Genomic DNA, 12,165 nt, shown 5'->3' with positions numbered 1-12,165 from the left:
CCAAGACCCGCTGGCGAAGGGTAAGTAACAGACGGCATTGCCAACTCGGGGGAGGAGGGGGTAGCCAACAAGTATTCATTAAACGTTGGAAGCAATTATATGACGGAAACAGTCGCACAGTCGTTTGTCTGCTACACTGTGAATTATCAGCCGCAGCTAACATGAGTGGTGAGTGATATTTAGAATAGATTCCAGGTCGCCTCGTGAATCAATCCGTAGTGTCGAGCACAGTCACAAATGGTAAAACACTTCCCATGACTTCCGGGTATGACGGTTTTTTATTCATCAATGGATTGACAAAGGGCCGTATATTCCTTATTATTTATAATCTTACAACAGACTTAAACACAAGATCATGAGATAGTCAGAGTGTGGAAAGGAGGAAGATGCATAGTTTGTCGTGTAATATGAGTGTGTGTGGTAGAGCTCAGGTTCAAGTTTCATTTTTTAGGTATAGCCCTGTGAGCCATGCGGCTCTTGAGTCGGGTGCAACCGCAACAAACAAAATATGAAGAGAACATCTAAAAGCGACGACACGCAACAGAGACATCCTTGATAAACCAGCAAATCTTCCAGAAAAAAAAACCCACTGCATTACAACGCTGTGTGCAAAAATCCCAGTGTGATGCAAGTCAAACAATAACAACCATAAGACAATTTAGATTAAAGTTATCAGGCCAACTCCGCACTTCCGCAAGAAACATGGCTTAACCATGTTTTCAAAAACACCAAAATAAAGCTATAAAAACAATCTAACAACAGTAATCAAAGGAACTGCGATTCAAATTTAACAATAAACGATATACATACCATGTATGTAACGGTCAACCTAGTGAATTGAGTCCTTGACATTAGCAGAGGTATCAAGATATAAAATTTATTAGAACTATGGCCGTGGTAATAACTATCCATTATTGATGAGGAAGCCAATGAACAACAGGATGGCTGGAATGAATCAATGATCGTCGCAGCAATCAATTAAATTGCTTCGTGGTGGGTCCATTGAGCTGGGTTTGGGGCAGGAATTAGGTGACCATAACAAAGAAAATTCTAACGTTTACCAAAAGGTATTTTGAACATCAATGCAATCATCGCTTTGCTTATGTTTCCAATACTGACCACTGTCCGTTTAATCTCTCTCCGCTGTATCCCAGTGTCCCCTAGGAAGCTGTACATGCGGACCATTGGATCGTCGAACTCACAGCAACGCGGTACTTCACAGGAAAACCTGTGTAGACGACAATAAAAAGGAGCAGTTAAAGACTTGCAGGTGCAGCAGCCACATCAGCAAAAAACAATTCAACTTAAATTCATGCGCATTGGCTACGAACGGACTCTGGAAATTGACATACCAGAGTCCAGGGCGGGGTCGACTCAGGGCACCTGCTTGGGACAGGAGGTGGAAAAGGAGGCGGTCACGGTGTAGTCCCGGAAGAAGAAAGTCCTCTCGGAGTGAGTAAAAGCAAGCGCAGTGAACAATCTGCAGATGAGTTGCCACTGTAGCTGCACAAACGCACAATCAGCAGACACGCGGCTAGCGGAGCGGGATGCTAGCACGGCACAATCAAGGGGCAGGTCGACGCCGCTGTCCAAACGGACGAGCTGGCCGTTGGTCCACCGTGGGATGCCGTGAGCTGGGACAACTCGGACAGCCGTTCCAGCAGCAGTGACAGGGACATGAATGGTGCTGAGAGTGAGCTGGGATTGACGTATCCCTTTTGACACCAAGGCTGTGCTCACCTAAGACAGAGGCGATTTGAGACGTCATCCCAGAATCAGACCAACCCTCCCATTGAGTTTTCATCCATAGCCCGTCGAGCGAGCGATAATGGTCTGGTTTTCTCAGAGAAGAGAGAAATTGGTGAAGATCTGACATGATCGGCACAATAACGGCTTAAACCCTTGATCAAAAGGGGGTGGTTGGTGAGCCATGACGTTGCCAGAAACCCTGGAGTCAGGCCGAAGTGCAAGTTAAGTAACGAGTGATGAACACAACACAGGGATAAACAATCGTGAAAGGGCTGTATGGTTGTGGCATGGTTGTTGTGGATAGTGGAGGTTATTGAGTGGTTGTGGCTAGCTATGGTTCTTTGCTGTAACAATTGCGATAGCCTTTCTCACATTGTAAACACAAATTATGGTGAACATAATTTATTCCACTATAATCAACTGTGATAAATAGTTGATTACGACTAGCCACATTGCCCCTTATTCTGCATTCTATTGCAGAGTTCAGCCTTTTGACATTTTGCCACTTTTTTTTTCTTGTGTTCACAGCAAGAAAGATGCCACCATGACTGCCGTGAGCACAGCCACCACCACAAATGTCACCGCCGCTGCTCCAGATAATGACCTCGCCACCAGAGCAAGCACGTGCCCACAGCCCAGGGAGTTCCACGACTCGCTGATGAAAAGTAGCAGACGGCATTGCCAACACGGGGGAGGAGGTGGCAGCCAGAATTCAATGATGAAACGTTTTAAACACTTATATGACGGAACCAGTCACACAATTGTTTCTTTGCTGCACTGTGAATTTTCAGCCACGGCTAACATGAGTGGCGAGTGATATTTAGAACAGATCCCAGGTAGCCTTGTGCACCCACCCGTAGTGACAAGAACAGTGACGAATGGTAAAACACTTCCCATGACTTTCGTGGCAAGGCGGAGGCATTTTCCACTTAGTAATAGATTGACAAAGGGCTGTATATTTGTTATTATCTCAACACTTAAACACAAGATCATAAGATAGAGTATGGAAAGGAGGAACATAAATAGTTTGTCCTCTAATATAATGCGTGTGCATGGTAGAGCTCAGGAAACGGTCAACCTAGTAAATTGAGTCCTTGACATTAGTAGAGGTATCAAGATATTAAATTTATAAGAACTATGGCCGTGGTAATACTATACATTAGTGATGGGGAAGCCAATGAATGACAGGATGGCTGGTCGGAATCAATGAGCATCGCAGCATCAATCAAACAAAGTGCTTCGTGGTGGAACGCATTGAGCAGGGTTGGGGGCAGGAATTCGGTGACCTTACCAATGAAAATTCCAACGTTTACCAAAATAAATTTTGAACATCGATGCAATCATCGCCCTGTCCTCGTGTTTTTAATACTGACCACTGTCCGTTTCATCCCTCTCTGCTGTCTCCCACAGTGTCCCCTCGGAAGCTGCACACGCCGACCTCCAGGTGGACTCCCCAAAGCCACCGACTGTACAAGAGCAGCCGTGCAGTCCTGGAGCAACAGGAGAAGATCAAAGAATATGCACCAGAGCATTGTCATCATCAGCAGCAGCATATTCAGCGCAGCATTTTGAGACAGCAGTCGGCACAGGAGCCGGCACAGGAGCCAGTCGCAGCGAAGATCCATAAGAAGAAAGGCCTCTGGAAGCGACCTAGGACATTCTTCCGCTGATAAATATAATTTTTCCAGAGACCTGTTCGCATCGGAAATGTAAATGTGATTGGTAAGTATTTTTCGTAATGTATCAAGAGTTAAGATTTTAATGTACATTTTTATTGAGGTACTGCGTGCTGCGAATGACAATAAATATTCTGATTCTGACTTACCGCGAGTCCTGATGCTGGCTTTATTGTTGGAAGGGGTGCAATCAGTCAACACAATTCTACACACGGGGCAGGCATGCACACAGACACACAAAGACATAGACGAGGCACGCGCGTACAAATACCCGCCATTCGCCACTGAGTGAGGTGATGTCACCACGCCACCTATGGTAGGCCAGGTGCATTGAGTCCACGTGGAGTATCGAAGGCTCACTGACAGTGGGTCAAGGGATAGACCCAGGTGCAATGGGTTGACTGAGATGACTGACAGATGCACCTCCTGTGCCCCCTGCTGTGCCATCTTGCTGTGTTTTAGCCGCCTGGCTCTCCGTTCGTCGTAAGCGTCGCTCCTTTTCCCTCTGTTGTTGTTGGAAGGCGACGGCCTCCAACTGCCCAGTGGCATCCTTCACGAGTCTCCATAGAGGCCGATCTTGACACTACTCGTACCAGTCTTTGGCAAGTCAACCCAGCTCCATAACCTCCTGTACCGCATCATTCCATCTCTTCTCTAATCCGTACCACGCCTGTTTAGCCCCCTTTATCCGGTGAATAGATGCCTGGTTAAGCCCATTTTGGATCGTAGGCAAGCAGGCCTGAATGTTTCTAAATCGGCGCAGATGTTCCATTAGAGGGGTCCATGTTTCACAAGCATAGAGAAGGGAGGGCATGACTATGGCTGAAAAGACCCGAAGCTTTGGGTGGAGCAACAGATCAGGGTTGTGATAAAATCCACGACCTCCTTGCATAGCATACGAGGTAGTTGACATGTCGTCACCACAGCTGTCACTGCTTAAACCATTTTACAGTTTTGTTTTTCACGCTGTGAGACATGTTTCATGATTCATGTTATCTTCGCAATCATAATTGTAGCCTGTACGAGTACCTTCCTCCGTAAAACCTAATAAAAGTGGGTGTCACCACACTACACATGTACCAGGCCTACGCCTTGTTTATTTTACTTAAAATGTAACGTATTCGCGTCAAACTTGTAAAATGTACTAATTCCGTTATGAACGCTTTGTCGCAGAATTTAATCAGGCCAACATTTCTGGTCAACGGTGCCACAAAGTGTTCCATTGGTCCGTTTATTACATCGCGTTTCTGAAAACGTATTTATTGACAGAATTGTCAGAACAGATCATCAGGAAAACATTGTTCAGAAACATTTAATTTACATGCGTTCACAGCGTAGGATTGTGATGAGGGTTCAGCAACTAAAAAGTGTATGGCTCCAAACAGCTCAAGGGGTCCTGGATGCATATGGAAAAAAAATAACAGCAGAGCTGTGCCAAATATCTCAATTCACATCCTGATAACAATTCAAAAGCTCACCATTACAATGGCACTGTGCAAAACAAGTCACAACGTATTTAATCATTTGTTTTGTGAAACTTTGTACTATTCTGTAAACTGAGTTAATAATTTACATTTATAAAGCGCCCTTAAACAATCGTTCTCAGGGCGCTATGCATGGGAAGCTGGAACATAGTTTAATGTCAACCAAGGAAAAGTGAGAAAGACATTTTAAACAGATGCGATTTTAGTCCAAATTTGAAATGTTTTGTCTTGGAAGTCCTGATCTCGAAGGAGCAACGAGTTCCAGAGTTTAGGTGCCGCAATTGCCAAGGCACCGTCACCACCCAAGTGTGACGCCTAGACCATGGGACAATGAGCAATGCACAGTCTAAGAATTTTAATGATCTTGATTAAATGTCTGAAGGAGGTCCTGAATGTGGGGAAGAGAAAGTAAATTTCAACTGCTCCAGCGCATAACGCTTGTAGTCACGTGATGCACCCAAAATAAAATGTATCTGCTCAGGGCCCCCAATGGGCCCACACCGCCGCTTCCCGTTCCACATTCTCAGTACCGTAGTGTGCTCCGGTGTTGGTAGCTTGTAGAGAGCATCGCAAACATGTAGACACACCGGCGTCAGCGAGCAGCACGCTTCCTGGGACCAACACAGATGCAACACCATGTAGGATATGTCAACGACCTCGCCTGGTATACGGGAGGGGGAGGTGGGGAGGGTGGTGATGGGGGGGGTGTTGGGAGGGTGGTGGTGGGGAGGGTGGTGGTGGGGGGTGGGTGGTGTAGTTTTACATAGCAGCCCCCCAAACAAACGTTTTCGAGTGTTGAGTCGTTTGAGAGGGAAACGTACGGGCACAGGAGTATTTTTATATATGTCTTTGTTGCGTTATGCAGGAGGGCACACATGAGCCATGCATCCGGATCATAGTCCTTAAATAAGTATATTAATGTTTTCAGACACTTCAGGATGAAGTTAGTTTTACATGAGTGGTATTTAGTAACTTTGAAAAATTGGTGAACAGGTTATGGTGTTTTCCAAAATAAACAGGTGCGTCTTGGTTAAGTGATTTCTGATGAGATTTATTGTAAAGGTACAGTACGGGTTCATGTGTGTTGTGATCAGATTTTAGTTTTTCAGTTTTTGGGCAGGGAGAGATAGCTCAGGATAAACGTTATTTACAGGTTGTTTTTAGAGTCCTTGCGGCAGAGAGAATGCCCAGGAATATGTAATGTTAGCATTTCTCTCTGGGGTTGGCCTCATTTACAAACTATTCACGGCTGCACATGTGTACAGTATTAAGCTGCATGAGCGATTTAGCGCGGTTTTTTAACTCATTGTAATTCTTCTTGATTTGAAGTTTTCGTGACTGCAAGGGTCCATACTCTTTGGTTCTTTCGATAAAGTCACGTAGGTAAAATTTTTATACGTTAAATAAGATAAAACAAAAATGAAAACTAAATTAAATCACGACGTTTCGGAGGCAATGCAAGCTTCCTTCATCAGGTGACTTTACTGAAAGAACCAAAGAGTATAGATCATTGTAATTCTGTCTGTCCACAGTTATGAGAATTGGGGTAGTGTTAGTAGAGTAGTAATGGGAAACGAAAGAGGGTATAAAGAATATATAATAGATGACAGAAATATGATGAACGATGGACGAATAGAGAGAGATAGGAGGAAGAGAAAGGGAGATGAGGAGGGGATTAAGAGTTAGAAGAGATGATAATGAGGAACAGATTAACTAAACTAGTATTTTTTTATTTTACCAGCTAAGGCCGACTGAGCTATTAGCTATTTTTTCCAGAAGCCTCCTGGTCACAAATGATACCTCAACGAGGTGGCTTATGTGGAAATGTATAGAAGTCAAATACTCTAAACGCCTGTTTCTAAATGTGGAGGGGAAAACTGGAGAAGAATCCATCCGACCACGGGGAAAGAGACACCGCAAACTCCAAATATACAGCAGCAGGAGTCAGGGTCGGGATCGAACCCATGACCTCCTGTACACCAGGCGAGGTAGTCAACATCTCATAGCCACCGTGGTGATGAGAGACGCAGATTCCAAATATACAGCAGCAGGCGTCAGGGTCGGGATCGAACCAATGACCTCCTGTACACCGGGCGAGGTAGTCAACATCTCATAGTCACCGTGGTAATGAGAGACGCAGATTTCAAATCTAAAGCAGCAGGCGTCAGGGTCAGGAGTTGTTAACACATCGCCACCGTGGTGGGTGGACGGGGACGGCGAGGTGGGCTGCTGGGTGGTGGGAATTTAAGCATTGAAGAAAGTTGTCCAACGTTTCAGCTGCCGCGCCGGGCTACAGAATCGGCCTCTGGATTGTCAGCCCGCGGTGCGCTGCCAACCATTACACGGCGGGAGATTAAAATTCACGCACAAGCAGTTGTACACACACCTGTAATCTGTGGTCCTCCGTCAACTTAAAATAAGTTTCCCCTCGCCTATTCAGTGCATTTATCACGGGGAAAAAATATCCCTGCGCAAACGATCGCTCTGCTTTGCAGAGTTTAGTAAGGTTATATTTTTTCGTGTGTATGTGATGTGTTCTCCTCGCATTGCACACGTGTTATCATGTTGATGCACGACCTTGCCATTCGGAACTTGACCGTGTATTGCTTTGTGCATGTTTATTTTGTTGTAACCAGGTTTCTGTAACGAGGTCCCCAATAAAAATGGAACATATATTGGCTCAATGAGTTTTACCCGTTGGCAAAATTAAACCAAATCTTGCCTGAATACGGACATGCAAACATCCATAATTTTTTTGGGTTCTATCGCGTAAATATGAATGTCGTTAAAGCCGCCTCACCCTACACAGATAATTAGTGAGGTTTGTCACGGAACAGCAACACCGGTGCGTTTGGTGAGTAAACCCACGACATTTCCACGATAAAAAGACGCACAGGAGCATCAGCGATATCGGCAAAACACAATCACGTTCGAGTGTGTGTGTGTGCATCTGCTTACCTGTCAACCCATACGGTTCGCGCGTATTCTTGTACAGGGAAATTGAGTTAAAAAAATGTTGTGTTTCTTCCTTGTGATGAGACCTTTGTGGGATGAACGCTGAGATTTAAAAGGGCACGGGGTGACCAATAAGGTCTGAATTGCTCTGTAATAAGGTAGGGCACTGATAAGGGATTAACAAATATGCATCTGTAAAGATCGTTCAGATCGACGTCGTAGCGAGCGGCCATTGCGAGTCCCCGCCCCCTTCGTTCCGCCCCTCCCCCCCCGGGTCGGCACTGTCCATTGCGGGGGGGGGGGGGTGACCTCGTGGGAGGATGGGGAGATTGACAGGAGGGGGAGGGAGCCCCCCTATTGAGTGGTGGGGGGGCCGTCATCTACAGTGGGGGGCCGTCATCTACAGTGGGGGGGGGGGGGCATCGGGGGATGTCGGCTTCACGCGAGTCTGCTGAGGTGTGTGGTGAGTGATGGTCGTGAGTGTAGTTTTACTTCGGAGCCCCTCAAACAAACGTTTTGAAGTGTTGAGTAGTTCGAGAGAGGGAAACGTACGGGCACAGGAGGACTATTTTTTATATTTATTTATCTTTGTTGCGTTATGCAGCTGGGCACACACAAGCCATGCATCCGGGAAATAGTCCTTAAATACGTATATGAATGTTTTTAGAGACTTCAGGATGAAGTTAGTTTTACATTAGTGGTATTTAGTGTTTTAGATAATTTGGTGAACAAATGTAAGCCATCTGGCTACCATGAGAGATTCGTTCATGAGGCTATCCACATATACAAGCACAGAGACAATTTCAACTGAGAAGATGGATTCTGGCTTAGCAATCATTGCAAGGATTTGATCAACCATTTCAGGTCTTAATTGATTGTTTACGCTTACGGTGGCTTTCAGACAGCACACATTAATTTTTCGTCTCCCCCCTCCTCTTTTCAGAACATAGATGGACTCGTCCTTCTAAACAAATTGTCAAATCGCTGCCCGTGGCGCAAACGGTTTTTAATAAATAAATAAATAAGAACACCGTTTATAAATAAATAATTTATGCAAACCGCCACTTCTTTCAAATTTTTCTTGCCGTTGGTTTTCACACCTGATAATGCCCGTTTGTATTATGGTCGAAACGTCGTGAGAATTTTTATTGTTTTATATATTATATTATTTTATTGTTTCCCTTCAACGTGACTTTACAGAAAGAGCTGAGGATATGAATATAGGTGAGTCTTGGTTAAGTCATTTCTGATGAGATTTATTGTAAAGGTACAGTACGGGTTCATGTGTGTTGTGATCAGATTTTAGTTTATCAGATTTTGAGCAGGGAGAGATAGCTCAGGATAAACGCTATTTACAGGTTGTTTTTAGAGTCCTTGAGGCAGAGAGAATGCCCATGAATATGTAATGTTAGCATTTCTCTGTATGGTTGGCCTCATTTACAAACTATTCACGGCTGCACGTGTACAGTATTCAACTGCGTGAGCGATTTGGCGCGGTTTTTTAAACTCATTGTAATTCTAGATTTGAAGTTTTCGTGACTGCAAGGATCCATACTCTTTGGTTCTTTCGGCAAAGTCACGTAGGTAAAAATTAAATACATTAAATAAAATAAAACAAAAATGAAAACTAAATTAAATCACGACGTTTCGGAGGCAACGCAAGCTTCCTTCATCAGGTGACTTTACCGAAAGAACCAAAGAGTATGGATCATTGTAATTCTGTCTGTGGACAGTTATGAGGATTGGGGTAGTGTTAGTAGAGTAGTAATGGGAAACGAAAGAGGGTATAAAGAATATATAATAGATGACAGAAATATGTTGAACGAATAGAGAGAGATAGGAGGAAGAGAAAGGGAGATGAGGAGGGGATTAAGAGTTAGAAGAGATGATAATGAGGAACAGATTAACTAAACTAGTATTTATTTTATTTTACCAGCTAGGGCCGACTGAGCTCTATCGTTCCGTCCCTCCCCCCGGTTCGGCACTGTCCATTGCGGGGGGGGGGGGGGGTGACCTCGTGGGAGGATGGGAGATTGACAGGAGGGGGAGGGAGCTCTCCTATTGAGTGGTGGGGGGCCGTCATCTACAGTGGGGGGCCGTCATCTACAGTGGGGGCATCGGGGGATGTCGGCTTCACGCGAGTCTGCTGAGGTGTGTGGTGAGTGATGGTCGTGAGTGTAGTTTTACTTCGGAGCCCCTCAAACAAACGTTTTGAAGTGTTGAGTAGTTCGAGAGAGGGAAACGTACGGGCACAGGAGGACTATTTTTTATATTTATATATCTTTGTTGCGTTATGCAGCTGGGCACACACAAGCCATGCATCCGGGAAATAGTCCTTATATACACGTATATGAATGTTTTTAGAGACTTCAGGATGAAGTTAGTTTTACATGAGTGGTATTTAGTAACTTTGAAAAATTGGTGAACAGGTTATGGTGTTTTCCAAAATAAACAGGTGCGTTATGGTTAAGTGATTTCTGATGAGATTTATTGTAAAGGTACAGTACAGGTTCATGTGTGTTGTGATCAGATTTTAGTTTATCAGATTTTGAGCAGGAGAGATAGCTCAGTATAAACGTTATTTACAGGTTGTTTTTAGAGTCCTTGAGGCAGAGAGAATGCCCAGGAATATGTAATGTTAGCATTTCTCTCTGGGGTTGGCCTCATTTACAAACTATTCACGGCTGCACATGTGTACAGTATTAAGCTGCATGAGCGATTTGGCGCGGTTTTTTAAACTCATTGTAATTCTTCTTGATTTTAAGTTTTCGTGACTGCAAGGATCCATACTCTTTGGTTCTTTCGGCAAAGTCACGTAGGTACAAATTTAATTGATTAAATAAAATAAAACAAAAATGAAAACAACTAAATTAAATCACTACGTTTCGGAGGCAACACCAGCTTCCTTCATCAGGTGACTTTACCGAAAGAACCAAAGAGTATGGATCATTGTAATTCTGTCTGTGGACAGTTATGAGGATTGGGGTAGTGTTAGTAGAGTAGTAATGGGAAACGAAAGAGGGTATAAAGAATATATAATAGATGACAGAAATATGATGAACGAATAGAGAGAGATAGGAGGAAGAGAAAGGGAGATGAGGAGGGGATTAAGAGTTAGAAGAGATGATAATGAGGAACAGATTAACTAAACTAGTATTTATTTTATTTTACCAGCTAGGGCCGACTGAGCTCTATCGTTCCGTCCCTCCCCCCGGTTCGGCACTGTCCATTGCGGGGGGGGGGGGGGTGACCTCGTGGGAGGATGGGGAGATTGACAGGAGGGGGAGGGAGCTCCCCTATTGAGTGGTGGGGGGCCGTCATCTACAGTGGGGGGGGCGATTTACGGTGGGGGGGCCGTAATCTACAGTGGGGGGAGGGGTGACGACGTGGGAGGATGGGGAGATTGACAGGAGGGGGCCCCCCTAATATACAGCAGCAGGCGTCAGGGTCGGGATCGAACCCACGACCTCCTGCACACCAGGCGAGGTAGTTAACATCTCCTAGCCACCGTGATGATGATGATGATGAGAGAAGGGGTGATATGGGAGGCTATATAGAGGACTAAGATAGACGGCCAGTAAGATTGGGAGAGTAGCGAGGAGTCGTGACTAGAGGCAGGAGACGACGGGGAAGGCAGAGAGTACACAGTGGACGATGTAAATTGTGATCCACTCGTGAAATGTCCCGTTTAGCCGAAGTCAGTGGCCTCTTTTCAGTCCAGACACTCCCCTTTATGTAAAGTATCAGAAACTATCTAAAGCGAACGAAAGCGTGTATTTGCAAAACAACAAAAAACTATTTTAAAGACATCTATACATCACACCATTATTCTGCACACCGAACAGCCGCTTGGGACGTTAATCTTGCAGCACTAAACAATTCAACGGATATCGTCTTCCTAAGTTTGACTCATTTAGAACATCTATGAAGAGAGCGAAATGTTTTAAATTGTGACTGACAGGCAAAGCTCTTACAACCGTGCTCATTTTAACAACCGTGACATTTACACATACAGTATATTGCAAGTTAGATCGTACCGTTTTGTTGCCAACTGCTTTGCATTGTGGACCCGCGTTCAGCGATTGTGAAGACAAGGCTTAAGAGGTTTTTTTGGGTTAGATCGCGTAAATATTAAACCCGCAACCACCCGACACAGCAAATTAGTAAGGGTTGCAACGTAAACAGAATGTGGCCAATTCGTTACTGGTACAGCACACCGGTGTGTTGGAGAGCAAATACAGAACATTTACAATCCGAGTACGACGTTTCGCCAGTCATTACAACTAGCTTCGTCAGGCGAC

At 44.7% G+C, this 12,165-nt stretch overlaps 1 long non-coding RNA gene across 2 annotated transcripts; it reads right to left on the bottom strand.

The window, feature by feature from the left end:
- Window positions 1-259: 259 nt before the first annotated feature.
- On the bottom strand, window positions 260-11,997 carry LOC142905390 (uncharacterized). Of its 2 annotated transcripts, none has more exons than XR_012929540.1 (6): window positions 11,902-11,997; window positions 5,440-5,520; window positions 3,575-3,630; window positions 3,123-3,239; window positions 1,353-1,503; window positions 260-1,228 (listed from the first exon to the last, which is right to left on the bottom strand). It is a non-coding gene; the product is annotated as an uncharacterized LOC142905390 (long non-coding RNA). The 2 variants fall into 2 exon arrangements; XR_012929539.1 differs by lacking the exon at window positions 11,902-11,997 and adding an exon at window positions 7,868-8,126.
- Window positions 11,998-12,165: the final 168 nt, after the last annotated feature.

Source organism: Petromyzon marinus, chromosome 53 (genome assembly GCF_048934315.1).
Source record: "Petromyzon marinus isolate PM22_M1 ecotype Great Lakes invasive population chromosome 53, UKy_Petmar_22M1.pri1.0, whole genome shotgun sequence".
Lineage (NCBI taxonomy): Eukaryota > Metazoa > Chordata > Hyperoartia > Petromyzontiformes > Petromyzontidae > Petromyzon > Petromyzon marinus.
This window is presented reverse-complemented; position numbering and strand designations above follow the sequence as displayed.